Source organism: Sorex araneus, chromosome X (assembly GCF_027595985.1).
Source record: "Sorex araneus isolate mSorAra2 chromosome X, mSorAra2.pri, whole genome shotgun sequence".
In the NCBI taxonomy this organism is placed as follows: Eukaryota; Metazoa; Chordata; class Mammalia; order Eulipotyphla; family Soricidae; genus Sorex; species Sorex araneus.
Window position 1 is genome coordinate 267,862,847 of NC_073313.1, and position 15,414 is coordinate 267,878,260.

Consider the following 15,414-nt stretch of genomic DNA (forward strand, 5'->3'; position numbering starts at 1 on the left):
GCCTGAGGCCCTGGTTTGACCCCCCAGCACCCAGGTTGGTGTATCCCCCAAGCATCACTGCTCCTGTGGATCTAAAACCAAAACCAAGAAACAAACAAAAGATCCGTATAATCATTAATTTCGCAGTGCTGAGGAACAATTCCAGGACACAAGTCAAGTGTTGTGCTACCGAACCATACCTCCAGACCCCAGAGAAAGTTCTCTTTCTCTCTCTCTCTCTCTCTCTCTCTCTCCCTCTCTCTCTCCTTGCGTCACACCTGGCAATGCTCAGGAGTTACTCCTGGATCATGGACTCAGGAATTGTTCCTGGCGGTGCTCAGGGGACCATATGGGATGATGGGAATCAAACCCGGGTCGGCCGCGTGCAAGGCAAATGCCCTACCCGCTGTGCTATCCCTCCAGCCCCCCTGGTGGTTCTTGAGGGCTACTCCCAGCTGAGTTGGAGGGTTGCTCTGTAGTGCTTAGGGCTTACTCCGGACTCTGTGCTCAGGAATCTCTCCTGGTGGTTCAATGCTCGGGATATGTATTCCCAGGCATCAAACCAGGGACAGACAGCCCGTGCAAGGCAAGTATTTTATCCACTGTCTATTTCCCAAATAAATATAGTTGTAGCACTGCACTGTATTTAGCACTGTATATAGCCCTGTCATCCCATTGCTCATTGATTTGCTCGAGTGGGCACCAGTAACATCTCCACTGTGAGACTTGTTACTGTTTTTGGCATATTGAATACACCATGGGTAGTTTGCCAGGCTCTGCCGTGCGGGCAGGATACTTTTGGTAGCTTGCCGGGCTCTCAGCGAGGGATGGAGGAATCAAACCCCAGCACATGCAAGGCAAATGCTCTACCCGCTGTGCTATCACTCCAGCCAAAAATACAAAATACAGTTAATAAGCAAAATTGTTTCCAGTATGTGAGATAAACCAGTTTATGAGACACTTTCACAAATGGCATCTTTGCAAAAGCGCCACGTGGAAGTTGCTATTGTTCCCATTTTACGGCAGAGGAAACTGAGGCTGAGAGGTTAAGTGACTTGCCCACTTCCGCAGAGAGGGCAGCAGAACTTCCTGTCTACACCAAACCACTGGTATGCAACAGCCCCCTCTGGGGCCCGAGAAGACCACAGGGAGAAGGTCATAGGGCTCCGTGTTCTCGGAAGGCCAACCTCTGGGGAAGAGTAAAGAGGGGCACATTCTACCGGGGGCAGCCCGGCCTCCACCCAGCAGCAGGCCCAGCCTGGTAGCCCGGGCGACCAGGGTGGGGCAGTCTGCGTCTGGTTCTGGGCCTGCTGGCAGGCCAGGAATGCCGGAGGGCCCTTCAGGACCCAGGAATGTGCCGGCGCACAGGGCAGTGCCGGGAGGCCAAGGGCTTGTCAAGGTCCCATGTGAGCGCCTGGCCGGGCCTTGACGTCTGGGCTCCAGCCAGATGCTGGGGACACCGGGATGAGTGTCACGTGGCTCGGGGCCTCCAGGCGCGCCCTGGCGTGGGGCCCACTCAGTGGCTGTTGGGGACCCTGGTGATCTGGCCCAACCAGCCTTGTCCTGTCTCCAACGGCCCCCTCTTTCCTCCCTCGGCCCCCAAGACCTGGGCTCCTTAGAGTATCCTGCAGACGTGACCTCTGCCCCTTTGTTATTGCCCAATGTCCCTAGCATCTGGTCAGCGCCTGACCGGCCCTAGCTCCCGCCCGCCTCACTCACCCCTGCCCTTGTGGGCAGCCTGGCCCACGTCTCCTGCCTTCCTGGGGGACGGCTCCCTTCTCTGCAAGCCTCCCCCACACTCCTGACTTCCCGTTCAATACCTGCCTGCTCACTGGGCTAAGTGTTGCCGGAACTGGCCACTGAGCTTCAGCACCCTCACCCCACCCCAACTCCCTCATGAACCCCAGACCAATTAGACAAATCACCTCATCCTGTAAAGGCTGGTATTTGTCCTTTTTGAAAAAAATAAAAATAAACCCCTCAGTGGGTGCAGGGCAGTGGAATGGAAGGTTCTCAGACGCATCTTGGCATTTCCAAAAGCTGGCTCTGTGCCCAGGCACAGAAGATGTCTGAGACATGTCCTCTGGTGGAAGGAAGAACAAAATGATCTCCCCCAGCCTCCCCCCACCACCCTGCATGCCACCAGCATCCCCAATCCTCTTCCTGGGACTCCGAAAGGATGTGCCTTCAAAATGCAAACAGCCGGGCCACGAAGCCGAAGCCAGCTCCGGCTGGAGGGAAAGGAGGTCTGAGCGCTGGCTGTCCATCGAGCTGGGCGAGGATGGCCTGCAAGCCTGCTGCTTGGGAGACTCCAGCCCACACCAAGGTGCTGAAAGCCCAGCACGTCACACCTGTGGGGGCCAAAGGCAACTGCCACGTCACACCTGAGCACCGGCTGGTCAAAACCAAAGATTGCTTGTCTGTTTGTTTGTTTTAGATTTGGGGGGCCAAGCTTAGCGATTCTCAGGGGTTACTCCTGGCTCTGCACTCAGGGATCACGCCTGCTGGTGCTCAGGGGACCATACGGGATGCTGGGGATCAAACCCAGGTGGGCCGTGTGCAAAGCAAGTACCCGACCTGCCCTACCTGTAGTATCGCTCTGACCACAGACTGGTTATTTTGAACTGAAAAAATGAAGAGACCTGGGAATTCCAAAATAACAGTGGTTTTTGTTTGTTTGTTTGTTTTGCAACAATGCAAAAAAATAATAAAAAATTTAAAGAATAAGGCTTTTTCCTTGCTCGTGTCAACTTAGTTATCTTCCAGGAACTCGGGCCTAGCAAGATAGAGGGTTTATTTCCTCCCTGACACGTTTCCATTACAGGAAATGAGGGGGCTCAGTGCCCACCATAGGGAGTGGACAGGCCAGCGAGTCAAGTCCTCTGCTGGCCGAGTCCTGTGACTGACATCAGGCCACACCTCCTAAGGCTGACAGTCTTCGGGGGGCAAGTGGGACTAAGCTGCCCCCCCTCAGCCCCTGGTGCAGAAGAGGAAGGTGATGGAGCAGTGCAGCCTGTGGACAGAGCTCGGCGGGCTGGGCAGGGGTCCCTGCTGCCATCTGGTGCTGGCCGCGGGCCACAGGGCAGGGACCTTCACACTGTGCAGCCCCTCTCTGGCCAGGGCTGCTGAGAAGGGTCAGGGCAGTAACGCCAGTGAGGCAGGTTATGAGCTGCAGAGCCCTGTCCCGGCATTCATGGTATGCCCCATCCTTCCCCTGCGTGCACTGCCGGCGGGGAGAGGCCCGACAGACGGACAGCCACTGCAAGGGCCTCGATTAGGACAGGCAAATGGGTGGGCGCAATGAATCCCGAGCAAGACCCGGACCAGCAATGGCCGGTTAGAATGAACGAATGAATGGATGATGGGATGAATGAATGAATGAATGGATTCTAAAGAGCCCGGCTATTCTATTTCTCAGTTCTGAACTCGCAGAGCAGCAAGTCAGGAAAGGCTTGTGTCTGCACGCGCGCACACGAAGGTTTATTCGGACAAAAACAGCCAGAAAGCAGCAAAAGCAGAGGCCAGAGCTGCCCGGACACAGGAGCTGGGGTCACACATGCTGCGCTGCCCGCGTCACTCAGGAGCACTTGGCATGGGGGCCCCTCTCCTCCTGGGCAGCCACAGAGCAGGGCCAGCCTGGGTCAGTATGGCCAGGCCGTGGGACCTCAGGCCAGCCACCACCCGGCTGAGGAGGGCTGAAAGCCGACTCTGGGTGGGAGAGGGGAGGTCGGGGCGACCGAGCTGGCTGAGTTCAGCTGCAGGTTGAGTAACTGAGGCCCAGAGAAGTGCGGTAACTTGCGCAACGTCTTCAAAGCAGGACTCCAAAGAGGCCAGAGTCAGGCTTCAAAGCAGGCGGACAGGGAGGGGCCTCGGCGAGGCGGGCGCCATGCCTGCCACAGACACCTGCCAGCCCCTCAGACAGTCCCATCGGAGGAACAGGCCGGGCCCCGAGGCCTTCCGACGGGGAGGACCTGGGCTTCCTCTGCAGGGCACCCCACACATCTTCCTTTCTCTCCCCACAGGCGTCCTGCTCGGCGAGAACCCCGTGTCCTCCCACACCCCCCTCTCCCCGCCCCCTCACCACACGGCCCCCCAGGAGAGTTGATTCCAGACCTCTCTGCAAGGCCTGCTGGCCCCACACGCCCTTTACCTCAGCTTCCCGGGACCCTCCGTCCGGTCCGCCTCAGCCCAGAACACTCTCCCGTGACCCCTGCTGTCCAGAGGCCCCGGGCCAGCGCCTTATCCCCACCTACTCCTCCCATTTCTGGAAGGCCCGAGCTGTCCTGTCCACTGCAGACCGCGGAGGTCCTACCCTGTCTTCAGGACTCATTCTAAACACCACCCAGCTCCCTCATGGCCACGCCCCGGCCCAGGTTGGGGAGCCCCTCTCGGACAGTGGGACAGCCCAAGGTACGGCTCTGAGTCTTCTGAGAACCCCGGGACAGAGCGAGGCTAAGGCTTGGTGGGACCTGGGCACCTTCTCCAAGGGGTGTAGCGGCAGCGCTAGCAAGGCAGAGAAGGGAGTGGGGCACCACGGATCCCTCTGCGGCGGTGACTGGCTGCCTAACACAGCCACAGAGGTGTCCCCACCGCTGCCGCCGCCTCCTCCCCGCGGCCCCGGGATTGAACCCGAGGCCTCCCACCTGGGGGCCCAGGCCCTGAGCCGGGCTACACTTTGGCCCCTTGTCCCGCTGCCCTGGGTGGTCACTGTTCCAGGCTGAGCGTACTTCAGGGGTGCACAGACCTCTCTGCCGGCAGAGGAAGAGCCGGGCCGGGACACTCTGGGCTGTGCTGGTGAGGTCCCCTGTCCCCGTCACCCCAGAACCTGGGAGCCTCGATGCATCTGCACAGGACAAGTGGTGAGCAGACAGCAGGGTAGGGCCGGCAGGTATGGGGGGACAGTGTGGGCGGGTGGTGTGGGGGACACAGTGTGAGGGGAGACAGATGGGGAGACAGAGAGGGGGACAGTGTGAGGGGGACAGAGATGGGTACAGTGGGGGAAGACTGTGTGAGGGGGACAGTGTGAGGGGGACAGAGAGGATGACAGTGGGGGAGACAGAGAGGGGGACAGTGTGGGGAGACAGTGTGAGGGGGACAGTGTGAGGGGGACAGAGAGGGGACAGTGGGGGAGACAGAGCGGGGGACAGTGTGAGGGGGACAGTGGGGGAGACAGGGATAGTGTGGGGAGACAGTGTGAGGGGGACAGGGTGAGGGGGACAGAGTGAGAGGGACAGAGAGGGGACAGTGGGGGAGACAGAGCGGGGGACAGTGTGGGGAGACAGAGCGGGGGACAGTGGGGGAGACAGTGTGAGGTGGACAGTGTGAGGGGGACAGAGAGGGAGACAGTGGGGGAGACAGAGAAGGGGACAGTGGGGGAGACAGAGAGGGGGACAGTGTGGGGAGGGACACTGAGGGGAGACAGTGTGAGGGGGACAGTGTGAGGGGGACAGAGAGGGGGACAGTGTGAGGGGGACAGTGTGAGGGGGACAGAGAGGGGGACAGAGAGGGGACAGTGGGGGAGACAGTGTGAGGTGGACAGTGTGAGGGGGACAGAGGGGGAGACAGTGTGAGGGGGACAGAGAGGGGGACAGTGTGAGGGGGACAGTGTGAGGGGGACAGAGAGGGGGACAGTGGGGGAGACAGTGTGAGGTGGACAGTGTGAGGGGGACAGAGAGGGGGACAGTGGGGGAGACAGAGAAGGGGACAGTGGGGGAGACAGAGAGGGGGACAGTGTGGGGAGGGACACTGAGGGGAGACAGTGTGAGGGGGACAGTGTGAGGGGGACAGAGAGGGGGACAGTGTGAGGGGGACAGTGTGAGGGGGACAGAGAGGGGGACAGAGAGGGGACAGTGGGGGAGACAGTGTGAGGTGGACAGTGTGAGGGGGACAGAGGGGGAGACAGTGTGAGGGGGACAGAGAGGGGGACAGTGTGAGGGGGACAGTGTGAGGGGGACAGAGAGGGGGACAGTGGGGGAGACAGTGTGAGGTGGACAGTGTGAGGGGGACAGAGAGGGGGACAGTGGGGGAGACAGAGAAGGGGACAGTGGGGGAGACAGAGAGGGGGACAGTGTGGGGAGGGACACTGAGGGGAGACAGTGTGAGGGGGACAGAGAGGGGGACAGAGAGGGGACAGTGGGGGAGACAGTGTGAGGTGGACAGTGTGAGGGGGACAGAGGGGGAGACAGTGTGAGGGGGACAGAGAGGGGGACAGTGGGGGAGACAGTGTGAGGTGGAAAGTGTGAGGGGGACAGAGAGGGGGACAGTGGGGGAGACAGAGAAGGGGACAGTGGGGGAGACAGAGAGGGGGACAGTGTGGGGAGGGACACTGAGGGGAGACAGTGTGAGGGGGACAGAGAGGGGGACAGTGTGAGGGGGACAGTGTGAGGGGGACAGTGTGAGGGGGACAGAGAGGGGGACAGTGGGGGAGACAGTGTGAGGTGGACAGTGTGAGGGGGACAGAGAGGGGGACAGTGGGGGAGACAGTGTGAGGGGGACAGTGTGAGGGGGACAGAGAGGGGGACAGTGTGAGGGGGACAGTGTGAGGGGGACAGAGAGGGGGACAGTGGGGGAGACAGTGTGAGGGGGACAGTGTGAGGGGGAAAGTGTGAGGGGGACAGAGAGGGGGACAGTGGGGGAGACAGAGAAGGGGACAGTGGGGGAGACAGAGAGGGGGACAGTGTGGGGAGGGACACTGAGGGGAGACAGTGTGAGGGGGACAGAGAGGGGGACAGTGTGAGGGGGACAGTGTGAGGGGGACAGAGAGGGGGACAGAGAGGGGGACAGTGGGGGAGACAGTGTGAGGTGGACAGTGTGAGGGGGACAGAGAGGGGGACAGTGGGGGAGACAGTGTGAGGGGGACAGTGTGAGGGGGAAAGTGTGAGGGGGACAGAGAGGGAGACAGAGAAGGGGACAGTGGGGGAGACAGAGAGGGGGACAGTGTGGGGAGGGACACTGAGGGGAGACAGTGCGGGGGACAGTAGGGAGACAGTGGGTGGCAGGTGCGGGGGCAGCAGATGACCCTGTCGCTCTCCCTGCTGAGGGCCCAGGAGGGGCAGCAGGCAAATGCAGCCCCTTGGGAGGACAGCCATTCGCAGTCCGGGCCCAGTGCTCCAGCCACCCTCACCTCAGTCGCCCCACCGGAAGTGCCTGCTCTGCCCTGGCTGACAGAGGACAGAACCGGGAGCACTGCGCCCCGGGCCCCGGCTGGCCTCCCTCCATGAGCGGCCGAGCCGGGAGCTGAGCGAAGCACCCGGACATGATTCCATCGAGCTGGCTTCCTTAGGGGCGCGCGAGGGGGGCAGCGAGAGGCCCCCGCGGGCCCTGCGCCCTCCCAGGGCTACTCTCCTGGGCCCAGGTGGGCCGGCCAGGCGGGGCGTCCGGGCTGGGCAAACAGGCCGACTCAGACAAGGCTTCATTGTTCGGAGGGCCTGACGCTGACGCCTTGGCCATTCACACGAAACCAGGAAAACAGAATGCCTGCCGCCTGGCCTTATCTCTCGGCCAGAAGGGGGACAGGGCAGGGCCCGGCACTGGTGTCTGGGCCCCCATCTCCAGGGCCTGGTCTCACGGGCCGGGAGCTCCGCCACCCTAGGGGCGCAGCACAGACCCCAGAGCAGGGCCCGGGTGCCCACGACCACGTCTTTCCACTGTACCCTTCTCCAGGCTGGGGGTCTCGGGGCCAGGAGGGGTATTGAGGGGGCGCTCTTCACCAGGCCCCACACAAAGGAAGGGGTGACGTCCACAAGGCCGCCCCACGGGCCACGCCAGGGCTCCCCGACTTCTGGTGTGGCTGGAGCAAGAGCCTTTGAGATCCTTCACGGCATCTGGTCAAGCCCCCCCACTTGAATGCTCAGTGGCTGAAGGCCCCGCGCTAACGCCGGGAGACCACCTCTGCCCGCGGAGTGCAGGGGAGCGAGAGAGGAAAGGGCTCCGAGCCAGACCTGTTTGTTCTCCCCCACGTCGGGGCTGGTCCCCGTGGGCAGCGCCCGGCTGCTCAGGCCTCAGCCACGTTTCCTCCCCGGCCTGCTGGCTTCCTCCGCCTCAGAGCGGAACATCACAGATGGCGACAGCATGGGGCCGGAGGCGGCCGGGGGGTCGGCAGGATGGGGACTGCCTCAGGACAGGCACCGCGGCCTGCTGTGCCCTCCGCGGGGCTGGGGGCCAGTGAGGGTGTTCCTGAGACATCCCCGCTCGGCGCCGGGGGTGTCCCCTCCAGGAAGCGTCTCAGGCCTTCCTTCCCGGCCCCTGGCCTTCCCCGCTGTGTTCTGGGGCAAAGCCTTTGTCTGTGTTCTGGCTGTTGTGACGCACCCACCTCAGCGGCTGCCCCTTCTCCACAGAGCAGCTGCTGTCACCTGGCTTCCACTCTCTGGCCTTCCGGAGCCCCTGTACTCTGTCCCTTACCTCAGCACACTGCCGGCTGCTCGGGGCACCTTCTCCAGGCCCAGAGAGATAGTACAGCGGGGAGGGCATTTTCCCGGCATGCAGCTGACCCAGGTTCTATCCCCACCATCCCATAGGGCCCCCTGAACCTCGCCAGGAGTGACCCTTGAGTGCAGAGCCAGGAGTAAGCCCTGAGCATCGCTGGGTATGGCCCCCGACCCAAACCAAAGCAAAACTAATAACGAATCTTTCTAGGATCTGTGTTTATCCAGGTTAGGGTTTTGTGGGAGTACTTTACACGGATAATTCATCAAATCCTCTTCTCAGCCTTATTAAAGAGGTTCTAGAACTGTCCCCATTTAAAAGACGGGGAAACCAAGGCCCAGAGACTAAATTACCTGACTAATAAGTGGCAAAAGCAGGCTGGTAGGGTCTGGAAGGCAACTCAAGGGCTTAAAAAGAACCCAGCGCAAGCATGAAACTGGGATTAAATCCTGCTGCCTCCCCAGATATAAAGATAGCATAAATCTTGGGGCCAAAAAGATAGAACAGCAGGTAAAGCACTTTCTGTGCATGTGGTGGACCTAGGTTTGATCCCCAGCAGCCAGTACCGTCCTCAGAGTCCACCAGGAGTGGTCCCTGAACGCTGCTTGGGGTGGCCCCCCAAACAAAAGCAAACAACAACGAAAAGACGATAAGGGCAGGAGCAACAATAGTACAGCGGGTAGGGTGCTTGCCTTGCCTATGGCCGACCCGGGTTCAATCCCCGACATCCCATATGGTCCCCCGAGTACCACCAGGAGTAATTCCTAAGTGCAGAGCCAGGAGGAACCTCTCGGCACAGCTGGGTGTGGCCCCCAAACAAACAAAAAGATGATACAGATCAGCCCAGGGTCTGGGGGTCCCCTGGAGGGAGTGGAAAAGCGGCTTCGTTCTTCACTCCAGGCTGCACTTCCACAAGGTGGCCACCACAGGAGCCCCAGCTTGACACAGGGTGTCTGCCCAGGCTGCCCGGCGTCTGGGAGGTGGGCCTCAAGGCTCCCTAACCCCGCCCCTCCAGCTGCCAGGGCAGGAGGGGAGCCAGGTCTGGGACCCCCACTCCCCTCACTGCTCTGCCAGCAGCTGCCCACCGAGCACGGCCTGCTGGGCGGCAAAGGGCCATCCTCTGGGGAGCCTCCCGCCTCCTGGACGCCGCCATCCTGGCATCACAGTGGACCCTTCAACTGGCGTGTCACTGAGCCCCCTGGTCCCAGGACAACCGGGTTCCTTAGCCTCTCTCCCCTGGACTCCCCCACCCCCCAACACTCACAGCCCCCCAGCCCCCCGGGGAGGATCAGGCACCTGCTGGAGTGACTCCCTGCAGCTCAGGGCGTGGCTGCTGCATGCCAGGCGCCCTGCTAAGGTCCAGGGTCTGGGGGGCTCTGACAGCCAAGGGTCTAGTCGGGCCAGGTTGGCAAGGGAAACAGACGCACATGGAGAAGGGCTGTGGGTGCACCAGCGGGATTCCGAGAGGTTCCGGAAGCTTCTGGAGAAAGCATTCCCGGGCCTCCCAGAGCAGGGCAAGCCTTGGTTTACAAAGCCCCAGTGCCCAGCAGGTGCCTGCCACTGCCCTGGAGGCTGAAAAGGGAGGAGAAGTGGCAACCCTGCCAGCTGCCCTGCCAATGACCCCCACCGTGGCCGGGCAGCCAGCCTCCAGCTCTGCCAGCCTGGCCCGGCCCAGCCGGCTCCCGATCACAGGGTCTTCTCTGCCCCACTAATGAGCAGGCTGCTGGCGGCCCTCCTGGGCGGGGCAGGGCCTTGGGCCAGACAGCAGCCGAGCCAGAAACGCTGCCACCACTGCCCACACCACATCCTCTGACCCCAGAACTGTGGTTTCTGCCACCTCGCAGAGGACACTGCGGAACACGGCGGGCACTCAAGAGCACCAACACGGCCATGAGGTGGCGGGGAGGGTGGACAGGACCACAGAGAAGGGCTGATTCACCCTCTCCCAAAGTCAGGGTGTCTGGGTCTGCACCCACAGTTCCTTCCAGGCCCAGGGGCACTGTCCTGCCAGAGCCTTGAGGAAAGACTCATTTCCAAGTGTTTTACACCCAGTGTGCTCTCCAGGTACTCGGGTGAGGCTGCTAAAAGCCGCCTGGCCAGCCGGTCCACAGGACAGCTCCCAGGACAGCTCAAGGGCTGGGCGCACGCACAGCCTGGCATGCCGTGCATGTGGGAGGCCAGTCGACCTCAGGCACCACCTGGTCCCTGCAGAAGCTCCGGGAGTGACCACCTGAACACAGAATCGGGAGTAGCCCCGGAGCACCTCCGGGCGTGGCCCAAAACAAAACAAAACAAAACAAAACAAAACAAAACAAAAACAACCAATAACCAAAACACCAAACAGGCGCCAGGTTGGGCTGTCCTCTCTGGGGCTTGCGCTGTGTTCTCGAGGCCGACAGGGGACCTTGTCGGGCCATCCTGGGTGATGACCCCGGTCACTTCCCAGAGCTGTGAATGAAGTGTGCGTGCAAAGGGCTTTAAAGTGTCTGTCTTGGGGCCGGAGCGATAGCACAGCGGGTAGGGCGTTTGCCTTGCACGCGGCCGACCCGGGTTCGATCCCCGGCATCCCATATGGTCCCCCAAGCACCGCCAGGAGTAATTCCTGAGTGCAAAGCCAGGAGTAACCCCTGAGCATCGCTGGGTGTGACCCAAAAAAGCAAAAACTAAAATAAAATAAAGTGTCTGTCTTGAGGGAACTAGTGGCGGCCCTGGTGTGGAGCTGACGGACACTGCAGCACGGCTGAGCATGGGAGAGCCCTACAAGCTGTCCACAGGGTGCCGTGGAGAAGGTGTCCAGTAAGTGCTAAAGCAGCAAAGAAGCAGGTGTGTGTGGGGGCACGGGGGGGGGCTGGAGGACCACAGGGTTGGATAATCCACGGAAGTTTCGGGGGGAGTTTATGATCTGAGTTGGATCTTGGCAGACTAGCGCAGGAATGGGGTGAGCAGAGAAGATGGAAGGGTGGGGGTTCTGACAGTAGGACCCCCCCCTTCCCTGGACCGTTTGGCACAGCTCTGAGCAAAGCGTTGACTGCACATCTGATCTGGAGACCTTGCCTCCAGCTTTCTAGCACCAAGCAACCCCAGAGAGCTAGGGTTCTCTGGAAATGGGGCCTCAGGAAAGTGAATTTTGTTTGCTGGTCAGGCCCTCTTGCCTTGGTCACTCACCTTCCCCTCCCCTGCTGAACTCCCACCCCAGTGTTCCCATCTTTCCCTCCACTACCCCGGCCCCTAACGCGGGCAGCATGTTCACCACAAAGCCCCTCTCCCCAAGTGCTCTGTGCTGTGCTACACAAGCGACCACTCACCACACCTTCAGCCTGTCCCAGCCACAGCGTCCCCGTCAGTGGCCCTGGTGGGCTCCAGCCTGCCTGCACGCGCTCGCATCTGGACCCTCCTCTCTCCAGCACGGGGACGTCAATGCCAGTCCCGCCCCCTCCTCCTTGATAAAGCACTTGGGGAGACAGCTCGGTCCTCAAAGCCTCTCCCTGTCACCCTGGCCCTGCCCCACACCCCACCCATGTGGCATCAGAGGCCCAGAGTTTGATCCCAGCTCAGCTGGCTTGGTTCCCATCATGTCCTGTGGCTCCCCAAGAGGGAAAGAGAGAGAGAGTCAGGGCCGATAATAGGTCACTTTCTTCCTGCCCCCTCCCCTCCCCCAGCTCCATCTCCAAGACTACTCACTTGGCGTGCTGCCAGGATCCACCTGCTCCTCGGTGGGGTGCAGCGGACACTGCCGCCCCCGGAGCCTGCCTCCCACACGCAGCGGGCCATAAATTACTCACCAGGCCCTGTCCAGGGGAACTCACACCAGCTCCCCCAGGCCGGCAGGAAGCACAGCCGGGGGTGGGGGTGGGGGTGGGAACTCAGAGCCCCTGTCCAGGGTCATCAGGCAGATCCCAAAGGACAGTGTCTGACACAGGTGTCCCCGCACCCCCATGTCTTGGAGTCTGCCACAGTAGCCTGCATTCAAATCTAAGCCAAGTCTGAGAACTTCCCCAGATTTCCTGTTCAAAAACTCAAGCTTCCTCTCCTTATAGGGAAGGAAGGAGCCATGCGGCCCAGGGCGATAATGTTTATATCTCATTTAATCCTCACAGCAAGGCGGGATTTGAGTTTATGGAGAAGTAGGGCTCCGCGGGGTGAAATGCTCCCTAACGCACGGCTCTGCCCGACCCCCCGCACTGCCCCGCTGGGCCACACCACGCAGTCCCCAGGAGCAGCTGGGCAAACGCAGGCGCCGGCCCGTGGGCTCGCATCTCGGCCAGTTTTCACAGGGCTAGCCATTCGTAAGAAGCCGGTCCTGCAGGCCAACGCCACGGAGTCTTTAGCAGGGACCAAGCGCCACATGATGCCCTGTGACCAGAGCGGGCCACACATCACCGCCTTGACCCCATTTCACAGGTGCAGCTCGGAGCCCTGGGTACATCTGAGAGGTCCCAGGTGCCCCCCTCCAGCCAGCCTCCCAGACTGCTCCAGCGCTCCATGAAATGAGATCACAGGTGTGAAATGATTTCATCAAAGAGGAGCTTTGTTTAGACGCAGGGGTTATTGTGAGCCCTGGAATCTCCATGGATGGGGACAGTGGCGGGGGGGGGGGTCCCAAGCCCTCACCACCACCATGTTCTCTTCCCATTCTCCCCACCACCACCATGACCACCTTTGGGACTGAGCTTTCAGGCCTCGGCTGACCCTGCACCCTCGTCCAATGCCCAGGAGCCCAGGAGTGGGGGTGCATCAGAGGTTAACCAGGACCAGCTAAGGCCATGTCCCCTCCCCTTCCCCACCCAGAACAAGAACCCAGAGAGGTCTGCCAAGGCTCTTTCACAAGGCCCTTTTCCCTGCACAGCCCCCAGGGCGGGAGGGGCAGAAGGAAGCCACCTAGGAATCCAGACACCTGGACTATGCCCCCAAAGCTGGAGCCCCCCCCGCCCCGCCCCCAGTCCGGAGACCTTGATGAGTCCCTGCCCTCCTGGGCTGTCTTGAGGCTCCCCTGTCGGGCTGGCACAGGACAGAACTTGAGCTTGTGTCCAAAGGCTGCAGGGGGGCCACTGAACAGTCGGGGTCCCCAGCAAGAGCCACCCAGTCTCTAGGCAACTTCACCCATGCTAGGCTGACCTCACTTCGGGGTGGGGAAGCCCCAGGCACCCACCCAGTAGCTGCTTGTGGGGAAGGAGTCTGGGAAGGTTTTCTTTTTCTTTTATAGTTTTTGTTTCACGCCCTGTGGTGCTCAGGGGTGACGCCTGGCTCTGCATTCAGGAATCACTCCTCTTGGAGCTTGGGGGACCACACGGGGTGCAGGAGATCAAAGCCAGTTGGATGCGTGCAAGGTGGCACCCTACCTGCTGTATTATCTTTCAGGCCCCTGGGAAGATTTTCTTAAGGGGTCTTCTGGCTTAGCCCTTTGATCAAGGTCCCCGCGTCTCACCCTCAGTGTTCCCACCCCACAGGGAGGCACTGAGCTGACTAAGCCTCATCTCAGCTGGCTCTGAAGTCCTCACTAGAGAAGCAGCATCTCAGGACCCCCGAAGAGTCTCAAAGAGCCTTCGCAGCCGTCAGAGCCAGGGGTCACTGTACGGCACCTGGGAGGGATGCTGGACAACTGGGGTGCTCACCACCACTGCCCTAACTCTGGGTCACCCTGGGGAGGGGACTTGGCCATGGAGTGGAAGGGGAGCAGAGGAGCCCTCCTCCCCCCTGCCCCTCTGCGCCGCAGCCTGGGCATCAGGGCTGGGATGGCCCCTCTGTCCATTTCCTCCCTTTCTTGCTTCTTCCCTTCTGTATTCTCCCTTAGACCCCCGCCCCCGCCCCGCAGAGTCATCCCCAGACAAATCCCCCGCGTGAAAACAGAGCTTCTCCACCCGACTGAGACTCAGTTTCTCCGTCTGTAAGCATCCGTGGCAATCCGCCGCGAGGCTTATTTCACACAGCTAAAGGAGTGAGCCTTCAAGGACTGACCGTTTGTGCAAGAATGGGGCGCGGACCTCACACAATGGGCGCTCAATAAGTGCCCCCTCCCCCGCCCCGGCTTTCCCGCGTGCCCTCCGGGCCACGTCCCGGCCTCCCTTCCAAGCCCGCATCTGGCCCCGCGCGGCCCGGATGGGGTCGGGCCGCCCGCAGCGGCATCCGGCGCCCTCTCACCTGCGGCTCTGGGTGCTGCTGGCCTGGGGACAGCCGCCCGTCTTCCTTCGGGGGTCAGCGCTGACTCCCTCGCCTGGGGCAGCAGGAAGGTGGCCGCTTCGGCTACTAGCACCAGCCCGGTCCGATTCAGCCCGACTGTCCAGCCCACCTGGAGGTCCCTCCCGGGGCGCTGGACTCGGGCCGGCGCTGGCCGGGCGTTTGCACGGTCCCAAGTCCCAAGCACCGGGCCGGGAGCAGCTGCCGGCTCAGACCTCGGGAGCCAGGGCTAGGGGCAGTCCGGTCTCCTCCACACTCAGTCGGGCCGGGGGCTGGGGGCGCTCACTCCAGCACGCCCGGGGCCGAGCGCGCCCGGGACCAGCCGTATGGTGGGTCCAGAGCGTTCCTCTCAGGTGCACCAGGGCAGGGCCGATGGGGGTCCCGGCGCGGAGCTCGGCGCCGAGAGTCCCTCCCGGTTCCGAGTGGAAAGTGGAGCCGAGCCGCCCCTCACTTCCTCCTCCGGCCCCGGCTCGCTGTGCGGTCGCTCAGCCGCGCGCCGCGGCCGCTGTCATCCCCGCCGCTGCCCCCACCGGAGCCGCAGCCCGAACCGAGCCGAGCCGCGCAGCGCCGCCCCGCGCCCGAGCCCCGGCGAGCGCCGCCCCGCCCCGGAGGGGCGGAGCCTCGGGCCACGCCCACCCGCCCCGGCCGGGGCGCGGGGCGGGATCGGGGCGGGGCGCCGGGCGGGACTATCCTCAGGTCCCGCCCCCGAACCCGGGCGGAGCCAATGGGAGAGCGGAGAAAGAGCGGCGCTCTGCGGAATGTGAACTGTACCTCGGGGAGGGCGGGGCGGCCGGGGAGAGGTGCGGCTGGGGAGAGGACAATGGAGCGGGTGGGGTG

General features: G+C 62.0%; 1 protein-coding gene across 2 annotated transcripts in view; it reads right to left on the reverse strand.

Moving 5' to 3' along the window:
* Window positions 1-15,183, reverse strand: part of GDPD5 (glycerophosphodiester phosphodiesterase domain containing 5) — a 73,638-nt gene extending 58,455 nt beyond the window's left edge. The window contains exon 1 of one of the 2 annotated variants that reach the window (XM_055120432.1): window positions 14,542-15,183. The gene's annotated coding sequence lies outside the window, so the exon portion shown is untranslated. The remainder of the gene's footprint in view (window positions 1-14,541) is intronic. The other variant, XM_055120431.1, reaches the window with a different exon arrangement.
* Window positions 15,184-15,414: the final 231 nt, after the last annotated feature.